The sequence below is a fragment of the Aricia agestis genome, chromosome 18 (assembly GCF_905147365.1).
Source record: "Aricia agestis chromosome 18, ilAriAges1.1, whole genome shotgun sequence".
Classification (NCBI taxonomy): Eukaryota; Metazoa; Arthropoda; class Insecta; order Lepidoptera; family Lycaenidae; genus Aricia; species Aricia agestis.
In genome coordinates, this window is record NC_056423.1 from 7,831,536 (window position 1) to 7,850,624 (window position 19,089).

The 19,089-nt window shown below is 34.7% G+C and overlaps 1 long non-coding RNA gene across 1 annotated transcript in view; it reads left to right on the forward strand.

The window, feature by feature from the left end:
- The window catches only part of LOC121736160, a 326,212-nt gene that overhangs the window by 55,747 nt on the left and 251,376 nt on the right, over positions 1–19,089 (forward strand). The gene's annotated exons all lie outside the window — the stretch shown is intronic.

A 19,089-nucleotide genomic window follows, 5' to 3' on the forward strand; every position in this document is an offset into this window, starting at 1 on the left:
ACCGGCGTGAAACAGCGCTTGCGCCGAGTGAGTGAGTTTATCGGAGGCCCGATCCCCTACCCTATTCCCTTCCCTACCCTCCCCTATTCCCTTCCCTTCCCTCCCCTCTTAAAAGGCCGGCAACGCACCTGCAGCTCTTCTGATGCTGCGAGTGTCCATGGGCGACGGAAATTGCTTTCCATCAGGTGACCCATTTGCTCGTTTGCCCCCTTATTTCATTAAAAAAAACACCACAGTAAATAAAAATGTAGTTCGGAGTTTGATAACGTTCCTGTCAATATTCTGATTTCTGATAAGACGTATGCAACTTGGCTAGGCCTTTCAAAAAGTAGGTGGCAACTTACATGTGCGGAATAACCTAACTATACGTAAATAGATCCTCTCCTTTGTGACTTAAAAAATATTCAGTTTCATAATAAATAAGCTAAAGAACTCACTACATAGCATTTTATTTAATGGCACGAATACATTGTGCGTCTGACTTGCACCTATTTTTCTCAAAAGTTTTTTATACTGAGGACTGATTCTCAAGCCTCGAGACAGCCAGTGATGGAAACCACTTTCGGCAATTGAGAATCGGCCCCCTAGACTAGATTCTCAGACTCATATCTTTGATTGTGCAACACTCTCCATCAAATTTTAGAAACCAATGTGATCGTGATGCCATCGCAATTCCGTATCTGTTCTCATCAAATCGTGAGCATTTTTAAGGTTTATTAAACTTTGGTATTTGATTTGAATTTGATTTAGATATCCTAAAGCAGTGGTCTAAAGTAGGAATTATTATATCTATGATTGGTTGTATGCTTATTTGTATATATCGACGCCCCCACCGAATAATCTGACAATGTGCTATTATGGGGTTTTTGCTGTTATGCGATTTTTGGCATCTAGAAGTCAAAATACATCATGTGATTTTTTTTCAGAATTTTTCTGTGGATATTTACAAAGATATAAAAAATTATGTGTTTATTCCATAACAATACTTAAAATTGTATTTTACACCAAAAACTGGGCAATAGGCGAAAAAATATGTCAAAACGAATTGACGATAAACGACTATTGCATGACTATTCGGGTAAATAAATTGCTGCCTACTGCACACTTCCACTACTACGCATCTCACTTTCATACTCCTTCCACTCAGGTAGCCGCTGATCACCCGCCTTAGGTTCCCCAGACACCTAACTTCAGCTAACCGAACCTGTATAGCTGGCCACCAAGCATTGTCGAAGGCCCCCTCTGTGTCCAGCGATACCACAACAGAAATTTTCTCCTTCTCTCTCTTCTTTCTGATGTGGTTCAATAACCTATAGAGGGCATCTTCGGTGCACCTTTGGGGCGTAAAGGCATATTGGTTGGGTTTTATTTTGGACAACTTGTAGAATCTGAGTCGGACGACCATCATATCGCGGTGATCATCTCAGTCGACTCACCTCCAGCATCCAGTCTCAGACAAGCATCAGATCAGTCATCGCAGAAGACAGGACCCAAGAGTCAGGAATTGTAAGACTTTCTTCATAAAAAAAATAATAATGTCTGACTGTCCCTGGCTAGCTTATTTGGATGTCTTAAGTCGTCATAGACGTAAGAACGACCAGCGGTCGTTTTGGAAGACATCAAGTGGTAAAGTCCTTCCTAATATTCGTTAAATTATGTACATTGCTAATATTTTTATTTTATACTTTACGGCTATTGTAGGAATCCGTCTTCTTCAGTTTTCAGGATATATAATCATAATCTGTTTCGATTTTCCACATGCGGGTTTTCTGACAAACAAGGATGTATGGGCAATACTTGCTACAAAATAAACTAATCGTGACCGATAAGCAGCGAGATCTGTTACAAATTAACGAGAACGTATTTAGATATCTTCTTCTTTCGCAAAGACGCCTAAGAAGTGCTTAAAACTGTAACGACAGCACTTGTTACAGTTTCACGCCTGCAAACAGCTGTCAGACAGTCAAACATTATTCGTGGAAGTTGTCCTGCAGGTCCTAATGGGACCCAATTCAGTATTTAATTAGGAATGCGATTGCTAGCTACTATACGATGTGCTTTTATAGTGTGTTATGTGAATATTGTATTGTATTGTAACTTGAGAAGCTTTTAACATAGTTTTGATCCTGATTACATTGAACTGTATTACGAAGTAGACAGAAGTCAACGATTAAAGCACCGTCATATAAGAAAGGCCTATGATGCTCTCGGAAGACTGTCTAAAGCAATTTCCTGCCATTATCATTCATTTTATTAGAACATAATATGATATTGATTATTGTGACACCAACTCTGGTACTCCGGTGGCGATGAGGGTTATGATTAACATTTTAATTAACTGCAATGATTATAAGTACTATTAAAATGATAGAGCCAGTCTCCAGAGTGTTTTTTTTTTAACCAAGAGCTGTTTCGATTGCAAGAATACCATTTATGTCATCAAATAATGAATGTATTAAAACAAAAATACATATTATTTTTATTTTACCTATAGTATAAAATCATTGGAATAAACGACAATGACTATAATTATAAAGTGTACAATATTTTTTAATCACCGAATAGTAAAGTAATAGGTGTTTACCAATATTCTTATCCCAAACAATTTCCCCGAATAATATTGCAATGAGATGTTATATGTGCATTTTATTGAAGTTGAAATGCAAAATTACCCGAATAATCATGCAATAGACAATAATGATCAGAGCTTGACCTACTCCAGAACGATAAGTTGCGTTTTGCTTTATTTAAAAAAAACCTTCGGTAATAATTAAATATTGTTAAGATAGCAAGATAGGCAAAAAATTAGCTTTCATTTGAGATATAAAAAGTCTTTGATGCTATTTTTTTGACGGAGTTATTAACAAAAATCAGTTTTTCGGCTCTCCTGAACATTTTCATTTTTACGATTGTCCGATTATTCGGTGGGGGCGTCGATATTTGTATTATTTTATGCCTTATTACTTCTATAAGTACACTACTATTAGTTTGCCTAAAGTACTTAAATATCCACCAGCTATTAAAATGTCCTTTAAAGCGATCATAGGAGCATTTAAATATCCTCCTGATTGAAATTGATTCATAATAGAAATAATTACTAACTTAGAACCTAACAATAAAGAGTAAATTTAAACACCCTCAACACTGTGTTATCCTAAAACAAACTCTAACGTCTCGTATTTAACAGCTATTTTCAAAATGATCGTGTTACCAATTTATCATTATAACGATGAAGGCTTTGACGGAGAATTAGATAGGTAAAGCCTATAATTCATATGACAGAGATAATTTGCCGCAAAAATCAGCGACTAGATAACCGCAACATAGCTTATCGCGCGGGGATTGAATTCCAGGGAAAAACTATATTTCTAAAATTCAAACCTATCGAAACAGTCTAATTTCAGGCAAGTCGCCTTGCGGTTAAAAAAACTTTCTAATATTATCTCAATCAGAATTAGATAATCTAAGGCTTAGATTATTCTAAGCTATAGGATCGAGGAGCGATTGAACTATGTTCCTAATCGGAAGTGCACAGATCAAAATCTTCAATCAGAAAGAACTATGATTAAGTATGATATATCATCGAAATTTTTATTGCGTTTAGAAATGTGTTTTTAGAACATTCGACTTCAAAACTATCTCATTATGTCCCGAGCAGAGCATTAATAGGACATCTACAAATCCTTTTTGTTCCACATAACGACGATCCATCACGTTACCTCACCGAGTCACCGCTTGCATGCGCCTGCGCAACGTCAACTTTGCCCCGCGCATGTGAGCTCGTTAATTCCCCTAATATTGTTAAACGTAAAACGGAGCATCCACCTGATGTAACATCAGATAGACTGTTTATGCGAAATTCAGAGCGAATTTTAAACAAGGATTTCCAAGGAAATGCAAATTTAAAACAGTGGCGGAATCAGTTAGATAGCAAATTTTGGCGCCTTGGCGCCTTTAATGTTCTGCCTAATATTGTTAAATGAATCCAGCTGATATTAAACAATCCTTGTTTAAAATCAGCTGGAAGGAAATCTTAAGCAGTGTCGTGTTCAGCTTTAGCATAAAGGTCGTGGCACTACATTTTGGCTTTTAATTGTCTCTTTTATTCAAAATTCCCCCTAGTATTGTTAGACGAAGCATCCAGCTAATGTTACACATCAGATAGACTTCATGCAAAATTCAGAGCAAAATTTTAACCATTAAACATTGCGCTATGTCCGTAGCAAATGCTGGTGCAGCGCCACCTGATTTGATTCTTACCTATCTTACTCTATAAATCTCAAGTTTTCTAGGCGGGAGATGTATTGGTGGATCAAATGAAAAAAAAACTATTTCTCTGATGATACGCGAATGCACTACATTTACTACGCACAATATTTTGACCCCCTGGGGCAATCGGTGACCACGGTCATACGCTAGGACGCAGGGCCCGTTACCCGTAGCACCTACTACAATAGCTATGGTCAATCCGGCCCTGCTCAAGAGTTAAGGACCTGAGCAAATCGTTTTCAATCTTATCTTTGTAATTATTATAATGTAGATTGTAGGAACGTACTCAACGTACAAACAATGTTTCTTTGTTGTTTAAATTATTCTGAGAGTTATTTTGTTTACAGAAACAAGTTCAGTGTCAAATCTGTGGTCACTGGGGAACTAATTACTGAACTAATATGTAATGGTTAATAAAAAATAATTACTTAGATGAAATATGACTCATTTAAGGGTGTTGTAACTTTATTTAATGTACATTGTTTCACAATTCTACACTAATTTTATGGAGAGTATTACATTTTATCTCTTTGTAAATTATTGAAATGCTAACTAGGCTGCACAACTACTGGACCAGTTTTTAGGAAATATGGTACAAATGAAATTCATTCAAAAACACAAGATTACTTTTTATAAATAGCGTGACTTCTTTTTCCGTATACCTAGTCACATAGAAGCATTTTTGATTTTTTTTTTCAAACCACGAAGCAGATTTTTTTTGTACTTAATTCATATTAATTATTATTTTTCATAATATTATGATTTTTTGGTTTAGACCATAAACAAAATATGTAAGCAAAGCCAAATAGGTAATTATAGAAAAAAGAAAGCTTTAAATAATTATTACTTATAATATAGGCATCAATTAGGTACATATAGGTATGTAAATTAGCCTCAGGACAACCCGTCTGTATTTCTTTGTTATTATATGACTTACATATAATTATAAATGATTGATGTTTTAATAATAAAGACGTAAGATATAACAAGTGTAACCTTTACTATTTAGTTCATTCATAGAGAGTAGGTCAAAATGACAAGAGGTAAATTGGCTCGCTGTCTGATGAACTAGAACAGCTATACTCAACCTGCGGCCTGCCATGAAAATTTTTCAGTGGTCCGCGAGAAAAACCATTTTGAAGTTCACCGTTAATAGAGCAAAGTCGTCGTGAAGTTGTGAAATTTTTTCCAATTCCAAATCATTGATTTTGAAGAACGTTATTTTTTAACCCTAAAAATGTTTGTTGCGGCCTGCGACACCAAGACCAAAACGTGTTTGTGGCCCGTATAAAAAGGTTGAGAATCACTGAACTAGAACCTAGTTTAAACTAGATTCTAATCTGTCACTTGTTGACGATGACACTTTATGTCAAGCTGCATTTTCTATATAATAATATCAGAGTAGACAGAACGATAATATATAGGTACATTTTCAATACATCCAAAAGTAAACGTTGCTCGCAGCGTCTTGAGCGGATAAATTCGTCTATCGCTCGTAATTCTTTTCCTAACAAAAAACTTTTTTGGGACTTGATAAAGTACAAACAGACAATCTTTTGAATTAAATTATAATCTAACGGCCGATCTCAGAGTCGTTTAATGATGATGAATTTAATGAAAAATTTGACAGATAATGTATGGGACCTATTTTAAAATCTGCATTTAATAAAAATTAAGTAATTCATGTTTGTCTCTGAATGCGGCAATTAGTTAAGACAAATATTACATAAAATTGTTTTATTTCTGAATAAAGAAACAAATATTTTCAGAACGTCCTACGTGTTGCCTACCATCGGTTTTGGGGCCGTACCACGAAGCCGTTTTGAGATTCAAACAATCGAATGTGATTGCCGCATCCTACTGTAACAAACGAACAGGACGCAGCAATCTTATTCGATTGTTTGAGTCTCAAAACGGTTTCCTAGTAGGCCTCCTGGAACTAATAATATAATAATAATATCTATGAACGCTTCACACCACGTTAGTCTGGCCCCGTGCTAAGTACCTGAAGGACTTGTGTTACAGGTACCAGACAACGGAAATATATTTAATACTATACATATATTTAAGATTTTTACTATATGATACACATATTTAATACACATCCATGATCCATGGCGGGAATCGAACCCGCAACCCCCGGCTTGAGCTACCAACAGCCCACCAACTGAGCCACAGAGGTCGTCACTAACCCGGCGAGAAAAACCGGCGTAAGAAACTTGCACGGGTAACTTAGTATGGGTCATAAAAAGTTCATTGGGAAAATATTGATCTAATATTTTGCAATGACTGCACTCAAATCGACATACCTACTCACACGCAAGTAATCGTGAGTGTAAATTGCATATAGTCCATTATAAGGGCTCAGGTCGTGACAGCTAAGTCTAGATGTGCGACAAGTGAAAAATGTCTTAATGACTACGTGAACATCATAAATGTATGTTTAGTAATACAGCTTGTATTGAGTCCATTATCCTAATAAAGGACTGTATTTATGTATGTAATATACTGTATTCAAAGTATATCCTTAATCCTTATTAGAGGATTAACAAAGATATTGTAAATGGACTGTATGTTGACTTCGTTTAACAACATAGGTTTGTTGAGTAAAGAGCCATCTTATGTTCTCTCCGGTAGTCAAAATATGTCCATACAATTTTAATCTAAATCGGTTCAGTGGAGCTTGCAGAGGTCTCTGTTGAGGACTGGCTGACTGACAATCTTTCCCATTAATTATTATTAAATAAGGATATTAAATTAGAAGGAAACTACTAATTTTTATTAGGTATTAATTTAGTATTCTACAAATATTCTCTAAGCGACGCGTTATGGTAGCACCTCCATCGTGGGCATCGCAGACACAATATATTTTTAATTGATATGCGGCAGCCGGCTGCCGCTTGGGGATTGATGGATTAATCCCATAATAATATATTAATTCAACTTCTAACTTTACTACCGAAATTATCGAATAACGACGATACTATTAAAAGTGCCCTAATAGTCCGAAATCTAATAAAAGTAGTAAACCAAACAATGATTAGCCATAATGGTCAATGTTATTATATAACCGTATTATACTCCATGGGGTAATACAACTCACAAATGATATTATAATATGAGATTTCCTACCACATGTCATAGGTGAGCCGCGCTTCGTGACTCGCCACGAAATTCGCCTAAGCCCCAGAACACATTATAGAGGTAACAACTACAAAAACATAATATCTGTAGTTATTATATTTAATCTGCAGTATTTATAATATATTAATATAGGAGAAGATGGTAATGTGCCCTCCCACTTTGTTTAACAAGTATTATTTAAAAAATATAGGAGTCAGAAACCTAAAAAATACATGGGACTTATTATTCATTTGTTTAAGCATGTGTTATCCTACTTCCTACTTATCTATATATATAAAACTCAAAGGTGACTGACTGATTGACATAGTGATCTATCAACGCACAGCCCAAACCACTGGACGGATCGGGCTGAAATTTGGCATGCAGGTAGATGTTATAACGTAGGCATCCGCTAAGACAGGATTTTGATCAATTCCACCTCCAAGGGGTTAAAATAGGGGATGAAAGTTTGTATATAATAATACTTCTTAACGCGAGCGAAGCCGCGGGCAAAAGCTCGTAATATTATAAAGGCGAAAATTGTTTGTTTGAATGTGTGGATGTTTGTTATTCTTTCACGCAAAAAGTACTGAACGGATTTTAATGAAACTTTACAATAATATAGCTCATACATCAGAATAACACATAGGCTACAATTTTAACCGACTTTCGAAATGGAGGAGGTGTTATGTTCATTTTTACAGAAAGATCCATACAGTATCAATATTGATGAATGATGACGATTGACGATACCGTAAGTATAAAATAATTAAAATAAACGTGAAGCTGTAGTGTGCGATGGTCCCTCAAAAGCTGCGTCCACGCAAGGTAAATCTTTTTTGGACAACTGACCAATCTGTTAGCCCATTTTGGTGCTTATCGTACTTATGTAAACAAACCTTATCTTATTGTAACTTAAAGGTCATACGAAAACCACGACTTTTATAAAAACTGTATGTAAAGACTAGACTAGAGAGTAGGGACATGGTGTATCAATTAATAGCTCCAATATCCTGGATCACGCTATCAATTTAGATACTCACATTCAAACTATCTTAGCGAAAGCCTATAGAATGTATGGCTTTGTTATGCGAGCTTCTACTGTTTTTCAAAAGCCGTCCACTTACTTATATATTTATAAATCACTTGTTAGAAGTCAATTGGAATATGCGGTATCAATTTGGAATCCTTTATACAACAAATACAATGACCAAGTTGAATCCGTTCAAAAAAATTCCTTTCTTCTATGCAGTACAAATGTTTCAAAAATCGAATTCCCTACAACGATCTTCTGGACAAACATAAATTACTTGATCTAAAATCAAGACGTCTACAACTGGAAGCAATGATGCTTTACGACCTTTGTAATAATAAATACGATTGCAATTTCTTAATTAACAAACTGTGCTACAGGATACCTGTTAGATCGCATTCAAGAAAACAGTATAACTTTTTTGCTATTCCATTTAGCCGAACCAACGCAGGTATGTGATCCCCCATTACTCGAATAGTTCGTAACTTTAATAATAATTTCAATGATATAGATATAATATTTGCTCTCAAACATGCCAAATATAAAAAATGTCTTATAGATAGACTTAAAAATTTACACATTATAAATAATTAAAACCTTGCATTCCTCTTCAATAAATAATTTACAAACATTACACTTACAATTATACTAAACTAGCTGTTGCCCGCGACTTCGTCCGCGTGGACTTCAGTTTATAGCGCGCGATGTCAACAAAATTGGTGTCAAAAGCTTTTATAAAAAAAACCCTGGTACCCCTTAAATCAAAACAGCTGTGCAGTGTGCACATAATATTTCATTTTTTAAAATTAAACTTCATATTTTATGCCAAATTTTAAAGCTTATTTAGCCCCCCAATTACACAACTTTACCCATAAACTATTTATCATTGATAGGTTTAAGGTTACGTCACTGTATATAATATAAAGTACAGACTTATTAAATAACGTAAAATAGAAAAAATAATCGAAAAAAAACGAAAAAAAAAAACTTAATGTATGATGATACCATCTCTTATAGAAAGATGTTGGGCAAGCGTTAGCGCGATGTAAGAGACGCACGGCGCCATCTAATATGAATTTTTGGAACTAACTTAATTTGAACAAATTTTCGTATTTTCACCTTTAAACCCTTCACCTTACAACCCTTTTTTCCAGTAAAAAAGTAGCCTATGTCCTTTCTCAGGCTTTAGACTATCTGTATACAAAATTTCATTACAATCGGTTCGGTAGTTTTGGCGTGAAAGCGAGACAGACAGACAGACAGACAGAGATACTTTCGCATTTATAATATTAGTATAGAAGTATAGATTTAATTTTACTACTATTTTAACTATTATTAACAAACACACTTAACACACAATTGACACACAAATATACCCTTATATTAATTATATAGGTACTTATATAATTTACTCTCTACTTCCTTAATCTCTATTTTTTCCTATACTAAATTATTCATCTGTGGTCACCGCTGTTGGTTTTACATTTAGTAAATATTATAATTGCATACTTTACTAATATTCATGTAAGACTGTTTGAAGATCCCAATATACGAAAATAAAATAAAATAGGTTTTCTGAGTGCACACTGCGTAACTATTAACTAGCTGACAACAATACATTATATTATTATGTTTCCAACTCTTCATTTGATTACAGTTAAGTATGTAACATATTTTGTCTCTAAGTCAGTGGTCATTTGCCTGACCAATCACCACGAACATATATAATAATATATTTAGGACCCAAAGAAAGATTTAACCAAGCGAAGTAGTCGCTTGGTTAAATCTTTCTTTGGGTCCTAAAATATCCCACAAAATTATAAAATTTGAATTGCATTCTGACTAAAAATAACTTGCGTTACTTGTGAGTAAGATAAAGTGAAACTTAGGGTCAGTTCAGACCGCAACATGACGAGGCGAGGTGCGACGCGACGCGACCTAAAATTGTATGGATTTGACAGATGTCGTCAGCGTGAGACGTCTTGCGAATCTGTCAAATCCATACTAATTTAGAAATGCATCTACGCGTCACGTTGCGGTCTGAATTGACCCTAAGACTTATTTTTTGTTCAAATGCCTGCTAAATATCTTAGTCCATAATTAAATTGTGCAAACAATCGATAAAATTTTAATCACTCAATACCGTTTTGTACGAAACGTGCGAACATTTCACACCGCGCCGGTCAATTTTGCTTTATACTTGTAGCAAAAAAATATAATATTGTTGTTATTTAAACAGATTATGATCATTTCTATTGATTTATTACTCATTTGTTTAATCTTTTTAAGATAAGATTAAAAATATGTGTGTCAAGTTTGATTGGGTTGGCGCGCTTAATCGGGTTCCATTTTGTAGAGTTCTATCTTCGAAAGACCCTAATTATTATCTTTACGGCGGGCATTAATACCTCTATCGTGGAAATAGCAGACACAATATAGATTTTCAATTGTTATGCGACAGCCGGCTGCCGCTTGAGGATTGGTTAAACATTGATAACCATGATTGTCACCAAGATTGCATAAATATCGCGGTCTTCATGCCAGAATTTAAAAAGCACGTTTTTTTTTAAAGAAAATAGCTGATGTAAGTGCAATATTGGAAGTTTTGGAATAGTTAAAATGAAATATGCAAATTTTCAGTTGTAAAGATGAATAACAAAAACTTATATATATAAAGTTTTTGTTAGTTCCTGAAAAGTAGGGGCATAAGCGCCCTTCTGGTTTGAAGCCAGCATATTATGCATATTATAATTATAGTGTTCGTCTATTAACGTTCATTCTTTTCACATTACTTTGATGCATTATTATTAACACTTTTTTTCACTTTTATTAACAATTAATAAAAGTTAATTATTAACAATTATGTTTTACACGACCGGTTTCGATGAAATCATGTAAAACATAATTGTTAATTAATAAAAGTGGAAAAAGTGTATATTATTACTGTGAAACATGAATTTCCACCAAGAAGTTACGGTACATTCAATATCATACATTATTATTAACACTAAATGATGTCCGCAACTTCGTTATGCCAAAATTCGTTATCGTGAGCCGTAAATTTTTCCAGGAAAAAAATATGTCCTATCCCAGGACACAAAGTATGTCTATACAAAATTTCAGCAAAATCGGTTCAGCGGCTTAGGCGTGAAAATGTAACCATACAAAAGTGAAACACGTACATACCCTAAAGTATTATCACTTATTTTTGTTACACCCTGTATAAGTACGAGTATTATGTAGTGGTACTTGCACATTTTACATAAACATTTAAAACCAATCCAGTTTAAATTAGATATTGAAATTCTAGCAAAGGAGCTCTAAAGTAACCACAATTTAAGATCTAATCTATTCTACATATTTCCCATAGTTTAGGTCAATTATATATTGTGCCGTCTCGTGCCATTGATCATATAGACTCGATTGTCAGTCGTGCGAGAATCGAATAAAAAATCGATACCATATTAATGTATTGTTCAATTGTTTACTAAATCCGTGAATAATACAATGTTGAAACATGTGACTGGCCGCCGATAGTCGTTTTGGATTAGCTTGCCTACATTGTAACGTATTGACAAAATCATCTTTAACTTACGTGTTAGTATTAAATTCAGATAAAAACATTTGTAAAAAGTTGCGATCTTGTCAGCACATTAGTAGTTTTCCGAATTCCCTTTAACACACACATACAGTATACACCCACACTCAGCGAAATTTAGGTATGCTCCATTTTAAAAGTCGATAATTTTGGTACTCTATTTTATAAACAAGGCGTTTATAATAGGTTTTTTAATTCTTTGCATTTTATTGGTTCATTATTCTGATCTTAATCGCATTACAAACGCGAAAATGTGTCTGTCTGTTACCTTTTCACGCCCAAACAGTTAAACTGAATAACTGAATTGAAAAAAAAATTGATTTGCGATTGTCTGAGTCCCAGGAATAGACAGGATAGGTACTAATTTCTACGCAACAAATGTACGTATGTTACCACGTAATTATAAATTTATGCACGTTCCAATTTGGTTAGCTCATGCAAATGATCCCAAAAGCCATGCATCACATCTGTCGTCAGGATTCGTTTTGTGAGATCACGTTGTTTGATCATAGGTCGGCGTAGTGAGCGGTGCCTTTAGTAATCTAGCTTGTAATTTCTATATGTGATGTCATAATTATATGGGCTTGATATGTTTGGTAGGACATTGAGAAGAGTTACGGCCTCACTAAGACAGTTTTCTCCATTACTTAACTTTCAATTAATGAAGATTAAGAGGTAAACTCCATACGTTTTCTGTAAAATTCGTTATTATAGATTAAAGTATTTACTTACTCAATAAAATAATATGCTTCTGGGTGCGGCCGTCAGTAAATTTTTTTTACTCAGTATAGTTTGGTGGATGATTGTACGTTATACGCCTTTTGTAAAAGTTTATGAGAAACTTTATCAGGAGTTAGGTAGAATCCATAATTTTAATGAAAAACTATTAAGTAAGTATATACTGCGTTGCGCAGAACACGCGAGAAACCGTGGACTTTCCCGCTGTGAAACTTTCCTGTCCTTTCCCGGAACTCAAGGATTTTTAGTACAATCTTACCCTTCGATAGAGTCAGACAAACAGACAGACATACCGAATATCGTATAAATTTATATGCGTATATGATATATATTTCGTACAATAATGCCTCGATTTCACAATTGACAATACACACAGAAGTCGTTTACTTACATATTTTGTTGTTGGTTTATATTTATCTCTAAACTACTAATTATAATTATTATTAAGTACCTACCTAATTATTTTCTCTGTATAATGTTTAACTGCAAAGGTCGTATATAATTTGGGATTTTGCAATATTGTTTCTCACGTAACCAAAACTTGGAGCCAAAAATTAGAGACACTTTAAAGTGATTACTTTTAAATTTAATACTGTATATTATCTAGCTTTTGTGCTTATTATAATTATATTAGGTAAATACTGAATTAATTTAGATCTTGACAAAATTGAATGACTACCTAAAGAATAATAATATTGAACGATAGAAAAAAATTATATTAAGTCGAAGAAAAGAGTAATTACTGAGTATCTACCTACTTTTGAACCCTAATAAAATTTAGGAATAGAGTAAAAAGTAGTTTAAATCGGATCTGCCATCAACCGTAATAATGGCAAACGTGAATCAGGAATTCGTTAATTGAGGCTTAGTAAACGAATGATTCTGCTTGGAAAAGTCGAAAGCAGAAATGTTGACTTTGGTACCTTGTTTAGACTAGTTAGGAGATAAACATACAAAAAGTCCTGACCCCTCCGAGGTGAGCCCGATGGAGGGGGGGGGCAAAGAAGGTCCCGTTTTTTGGTTTTTTGCTTACTCATCATAAACGGTGCTTCGTACGAAATTTTTTTGTACTACATAAAAAAAGCTAATTAAATTCTCTACAACTTTGTCCTTTACACTTTGTATCTATCTCCAATCATTGCCTCGCTATGAGCTTCTAAAATTGGCCGAGTGTGTTTTTTAGGTTTTCGTACCCAAAGGGTAAAAAGGGGACCCTATACTGAGAATTTAATGTCTGTCCGTCTTCCTGACCGTCTGTCTGTCCATCTGTCTGTTCGTCTGTTTGTCCGTCTGTCTGTCCGTCTGTCTGTCCTTCTGTCTGTCCGTCTGTCTGTCTCCAGCTATAACTCAAAAACGATAATAACTAGAGAGTTGAAATTTTCAGAGATTATGTATTTCTATTGCCGCTATAACAATAAATACGAAAAACAAAAGAAATTAAATATTTTAAGGGGGCTCTCATACAACAAACTGGTTTTTTTTTGCAATTTTTTGCTCGATATCTATCATGGCATAAGGTAGGCTTAAATGTTCACAAAATACTTGGTTATATTTATACTTTAATAATTAAAAATAAAATTTAAATAAAATAAATAATTAATAATTAATTTTTAAAGAAGGAGGGGGCATATCGTCTAAACTAATGTAGCACTTTGAGACATACGCCAAATGAAAGGGCTTGAAAAGTTTAACATTTTATTGTATGACGAAAAATCTCTAAACCATGGGAGAAAAAAGTTAATGAGGGTAGAAGGTAAGAAAAAATCACATAAAACCTGTACTATTGCATCAATTTATAGTGTTGCTGGTAAGGAATAACTTCTAGAAAGTTATCGTATATGGCAAACTTGAGGAAAGTGTTGTATTTTAGTATATTGTTTCATATTTTTAAGAAATGTATGGAAAAACAATAAAACCTTAAAAATCTAACCTTTCCTCAATCAAAAACGATAACCTTGCACACAACCAAAGACCAAGCGTATACGCATCGCAATAAGATTCATTTTAGCTTAGCATAAAACTGTAACAACTCTGGCGGATCTTCTCTATTTTTCATGTTTTTTTTTAATATCTTTGGAAATAAATATTAAGAAACAAAATTGTTCGGTTAAAGAAGTTTTAATATAGATTTACTAACAATTTATTCAAATAAAATGTATAATTATCCTAGTTAATACTTATATTTCGATGAAATAGAGTTTTTTCGGAGGTGAGTTTGTAAATTAATTACAGCCAAAGTATTACGTTTTATTAAAATGTTTATGGTTTAAGGTATTTTAAATATTGCGCTTTATATCTCATATTTTAACACTTCGTTATTATATTGGAACTAGGTAAACCGGGAGTCACGGAATAACAAGTTGGGGTTTATCCTCGCCTTAACCGTACATCGTTACCTTGGAGAATTTGTTTATAATAAGCAATACCAGCAAATGGTGCAATAATACAGGATTTTTTATTTTTCCTAAGAAATAAAAAAAACGCCCTTTATTATTGCACCATACGCTAGTTTTGATAATTATAAACAATTTCTCCAAAGTGATGTTAAACGAAAAAATCAGGCAAAGGTTCGATATTCAACATTTTATTGTTTTTTGTATGAGAAAAATCAAGTTTGTTGTATGAGAGCCCCCCTACAATATTTAATTTATTTTGTTTTTAGTATTTATTGTTATAGCGGCAACAAAAATACATAATCTCTGAAAATTTCAACTCTCTAGCTATTATCGTTCTTGAGTTACAGCCTGGAGACAGACAGACGGACATACAGAAGGACAGACAGATGGACAGACAGACGGACAAACAGACGGACAAACAGACTTCAGTGCAGACACAGAGCAGAACATGCTTGGTCCGCACACAATGGGTCGGCGGTCTGGATGCGGACCGCGGTCCGCCATTTGGTGACTCCTGCTCTAGAGTCTAGACTCTAGAATCTAGAATTTAGGGTACTTACAATGGGGTCATTGGTCGTCTGGCTCGTCCCACAAGATCTCGTCCCAGTTGGACGAGTTTGAAGAACAAGAGCAAGCATTCAATAGATCTGAAGGGACGACCAATTATTATTGACGGAATAATAGGGTCATTAGTCATTACAGCGTCATGACGAGCTAAATTTACTTTAGATAAGATTTCCTAACCAAAACTGGTTCAGAACAATCAACATTCCTCATTTAGAACAAGATGATGTCGCATAGAATAATGTTAATCTACATGTCGAGCTTAATTATAAGGCACGCACACACTTCAGTTCACATGTTGGATTCAGCCGGGCGAACACAATAGTGACGTCAAACTTGCTAGGAATCTGATTGTCTTTAAGGTCCATTGCATTTCTGAGCAATTTAAGACCGACATTTAATATACTAACGCAATTTACTCGCTTGTAGTCTGTAGAGTACGTATAAGTTCGTATATTGTGTATGAGCTCCCTGTGAAAGTATAAGCAATGAAATACTTTTTTCAACTTTTCTATAAACAAATTTATGACGCTGCACTGGGGCATTTGCCCATGTACAAAAATTTCTTGCAGCTCTTCTACTTCCTTCTTAAGTGTACTTTTCCTAAGTATCATCACTTAGTCTTGTTACAGCCCATACATCTTTATAGTAATAATAATATCTATGGACGCACCACGTCAGTCTGCCCCGTGCTATGTACCTGAAGGACTTGTGTTACGGGTACCAGACAACGGCAATATATTTACTTAATACTTTTATACTATACATATATTTAAGATTTTTATTACATGATACACATATTTAATACACATCCATGCCCCAGGAACTTTGAAAACTTTTTGTTCCGTCGGCGGGATTCGAACCCGCGACCACCAGTTACTGAGCCATTTGACAATTTTTTTTTCCATTACTGTTTGACATTGACATTTAACATTTGTCGATTAAAATATAGTTTTTTTTTATCTGGATAGTAAAGGCAACTTTTTCTATTGTTATCTATTAATTAGTGTGGCTATTCTAATAAGACAATTATAACCAAGTATAGAAAACTTATTGTAAAATCGCTGTAATAACTAAATATTTATATTAATTTTTGCATGCTTCATAAGCAGAATGTTTGATACTGTATAAAACTTACTACATATAAGATCTTTGTAAACAACATTCTTTGCAAATAAATGATTATTATTATATTAAGTATTCTTAGGTTTACTAATAACGGCCTCGAGCTTGAATTATAATTCGATGATAATGACAAACGCACGTCTTTAACCTCTTCCTGCGATTTGCTTTGACCCTACAGTACAGGTGGGTCAATGTCGCACGCGATATTAGGGCGCCAGTCGTTAGATGTAAGATATGCTTGATGGGAAATCTCTATATCAACAATAACATTTAGGTCAGAATATGTGAAACCATTGACAAACCCTATTGTGGCTATTTTGCATACTTGTGTGTAACAATTTTGAATGAGTGCCACCGTGGTCTAGTATAGAGCTTGGCTCTTGACTCGGAGGTCGTTGGTTAGATTCCCGCGAAACGTGTTATTTCCAAGTTTGGGTAGGATAAGACTAATCACCTGATTGTCTGACAAGTAAGATGATCCATGCGTCGGATGGGCATCTAAAAAGTCGGTCCTACGCTTGATCTGTCGCCAGTCGTGTCGGTCTTCCGTCGCACTGCGTTATGAGAGTAAAGGGATTCCGCTACACTTAAGGTGGCTTTCGGATCTTCGCCGCGAGCGACCGCGACCGACGAAAATTCAAACGAAATGCCACTTTATGACATAGGCGATAGGTTTCATTTTACTCTACCTACTAGCTTTTACGCCGCCGCCGGCAGCAGCGTGGGTCGCCACCAAAATGTCAGTAGAAAATGACACTTATATTCTATATATCATAAAGTAGCATTTTATTTGAATTTTCACCGGTCGCGGTCGCTCGCGGCAAAGATCCAAAAGCCACCTTTAGTCAAGTACAAGGAAAATTCAAACACAACATAGATATAAAACTTTAATAGTCGTGTCATAGGTAAAATCGAATTTGTAACAATAACATATACAATGATTACTTATACGAACGTTTGACTCCCGCTTAAGTAACGTTTCTTAATTAATAACAAGTATTACCTAAGTTTAATGTGCATATCCAAGTGATTACAGGAACCGCCCCCTTTTGGAGTCGGTTAAGGGCTCTATACACGAAGAGGCCGATCCGATCGCAGGCCGATCTGACTGGACTCATGCATATATCGGCCTGCATCAGTTCGACCGGATTGGATCGGCCTCTCCGTATATGCGGGCCTTAATACGTGTGGTACATACTAGCCTAAACTATGGTAAATCAACAGGGAATAATCACTGTGTTATATTGGTATACTGAGATTCGACATTTCATAGAAATCATGCCTTTTTGGGTTCCCTATACCACAACAATATCCTTTGTATACCCTACGGAACCCTTATTGCTTATAGTTGGAAAAAATCATCTTGATATAAGGCAAAAATGTACATTCACTATTGAAATAAATTCTGTTTCACTATCACTTATATGAAGTCCATTGTCAATTCTAGCACCAGTCACCACTAAGAACCGCCAATCGCATGATTATAAAACCCTTATTTAAATATCGACCAATCAGAAACTAGTTTGTCGGGTTAACCAATCAGAAACCTGTCAAAAAGAATGCTGCCATAAAAAGATATCTCTTTTGAACCGACTTCCCAAAAAGGGAAGCAATTTTTTGCGCACAGCTTCTTGTCGGGTCCTGAAGGTTGTGTCAAATATTAATAAGATATTACTCGATTTTAGTATTAGAAATATATATAGATCCAATTTAGATTTTTATGTTTTAAGTCGATTTTTTTCATAAATTACATACATACATTAATTCAGGTAAGTTGGCACTAAGAAGCATAATCTCAATCAATAGCCACTGATCCATCAAATTAGTTCACTTTGGTAAATATTTACAATTTTACATTAATCGTGGAATACGCTTGATACAACGATCGAACTGCACAGTTTGGTCAAAACATTTAACATACTAGGACCACCAAATCAACACTTTAGAGCGTCTTTTACACTCTTCTGGGTTTGAACTGTGTAGTTTTAACGTTACGTAGATCCCATCCATATTACGTCAGATAAGATACTTGACTTAAAAGTCTTCGTGGCGTATATTCAGAATATTAAACAGGGAATGTTACGCAAGGTTGGAGCAGAGGACGCCACTGGCATATACAGTCTGTCAAAAAAGTCATGAAATTAAAAAGTGGCAACATCGTAGTGTCATCCCCTTTTTCTTAGATTGATTTGAAAGGGATAACACTACGATGTTGCCACTTTTTAATTTCATGACTTTTTTGA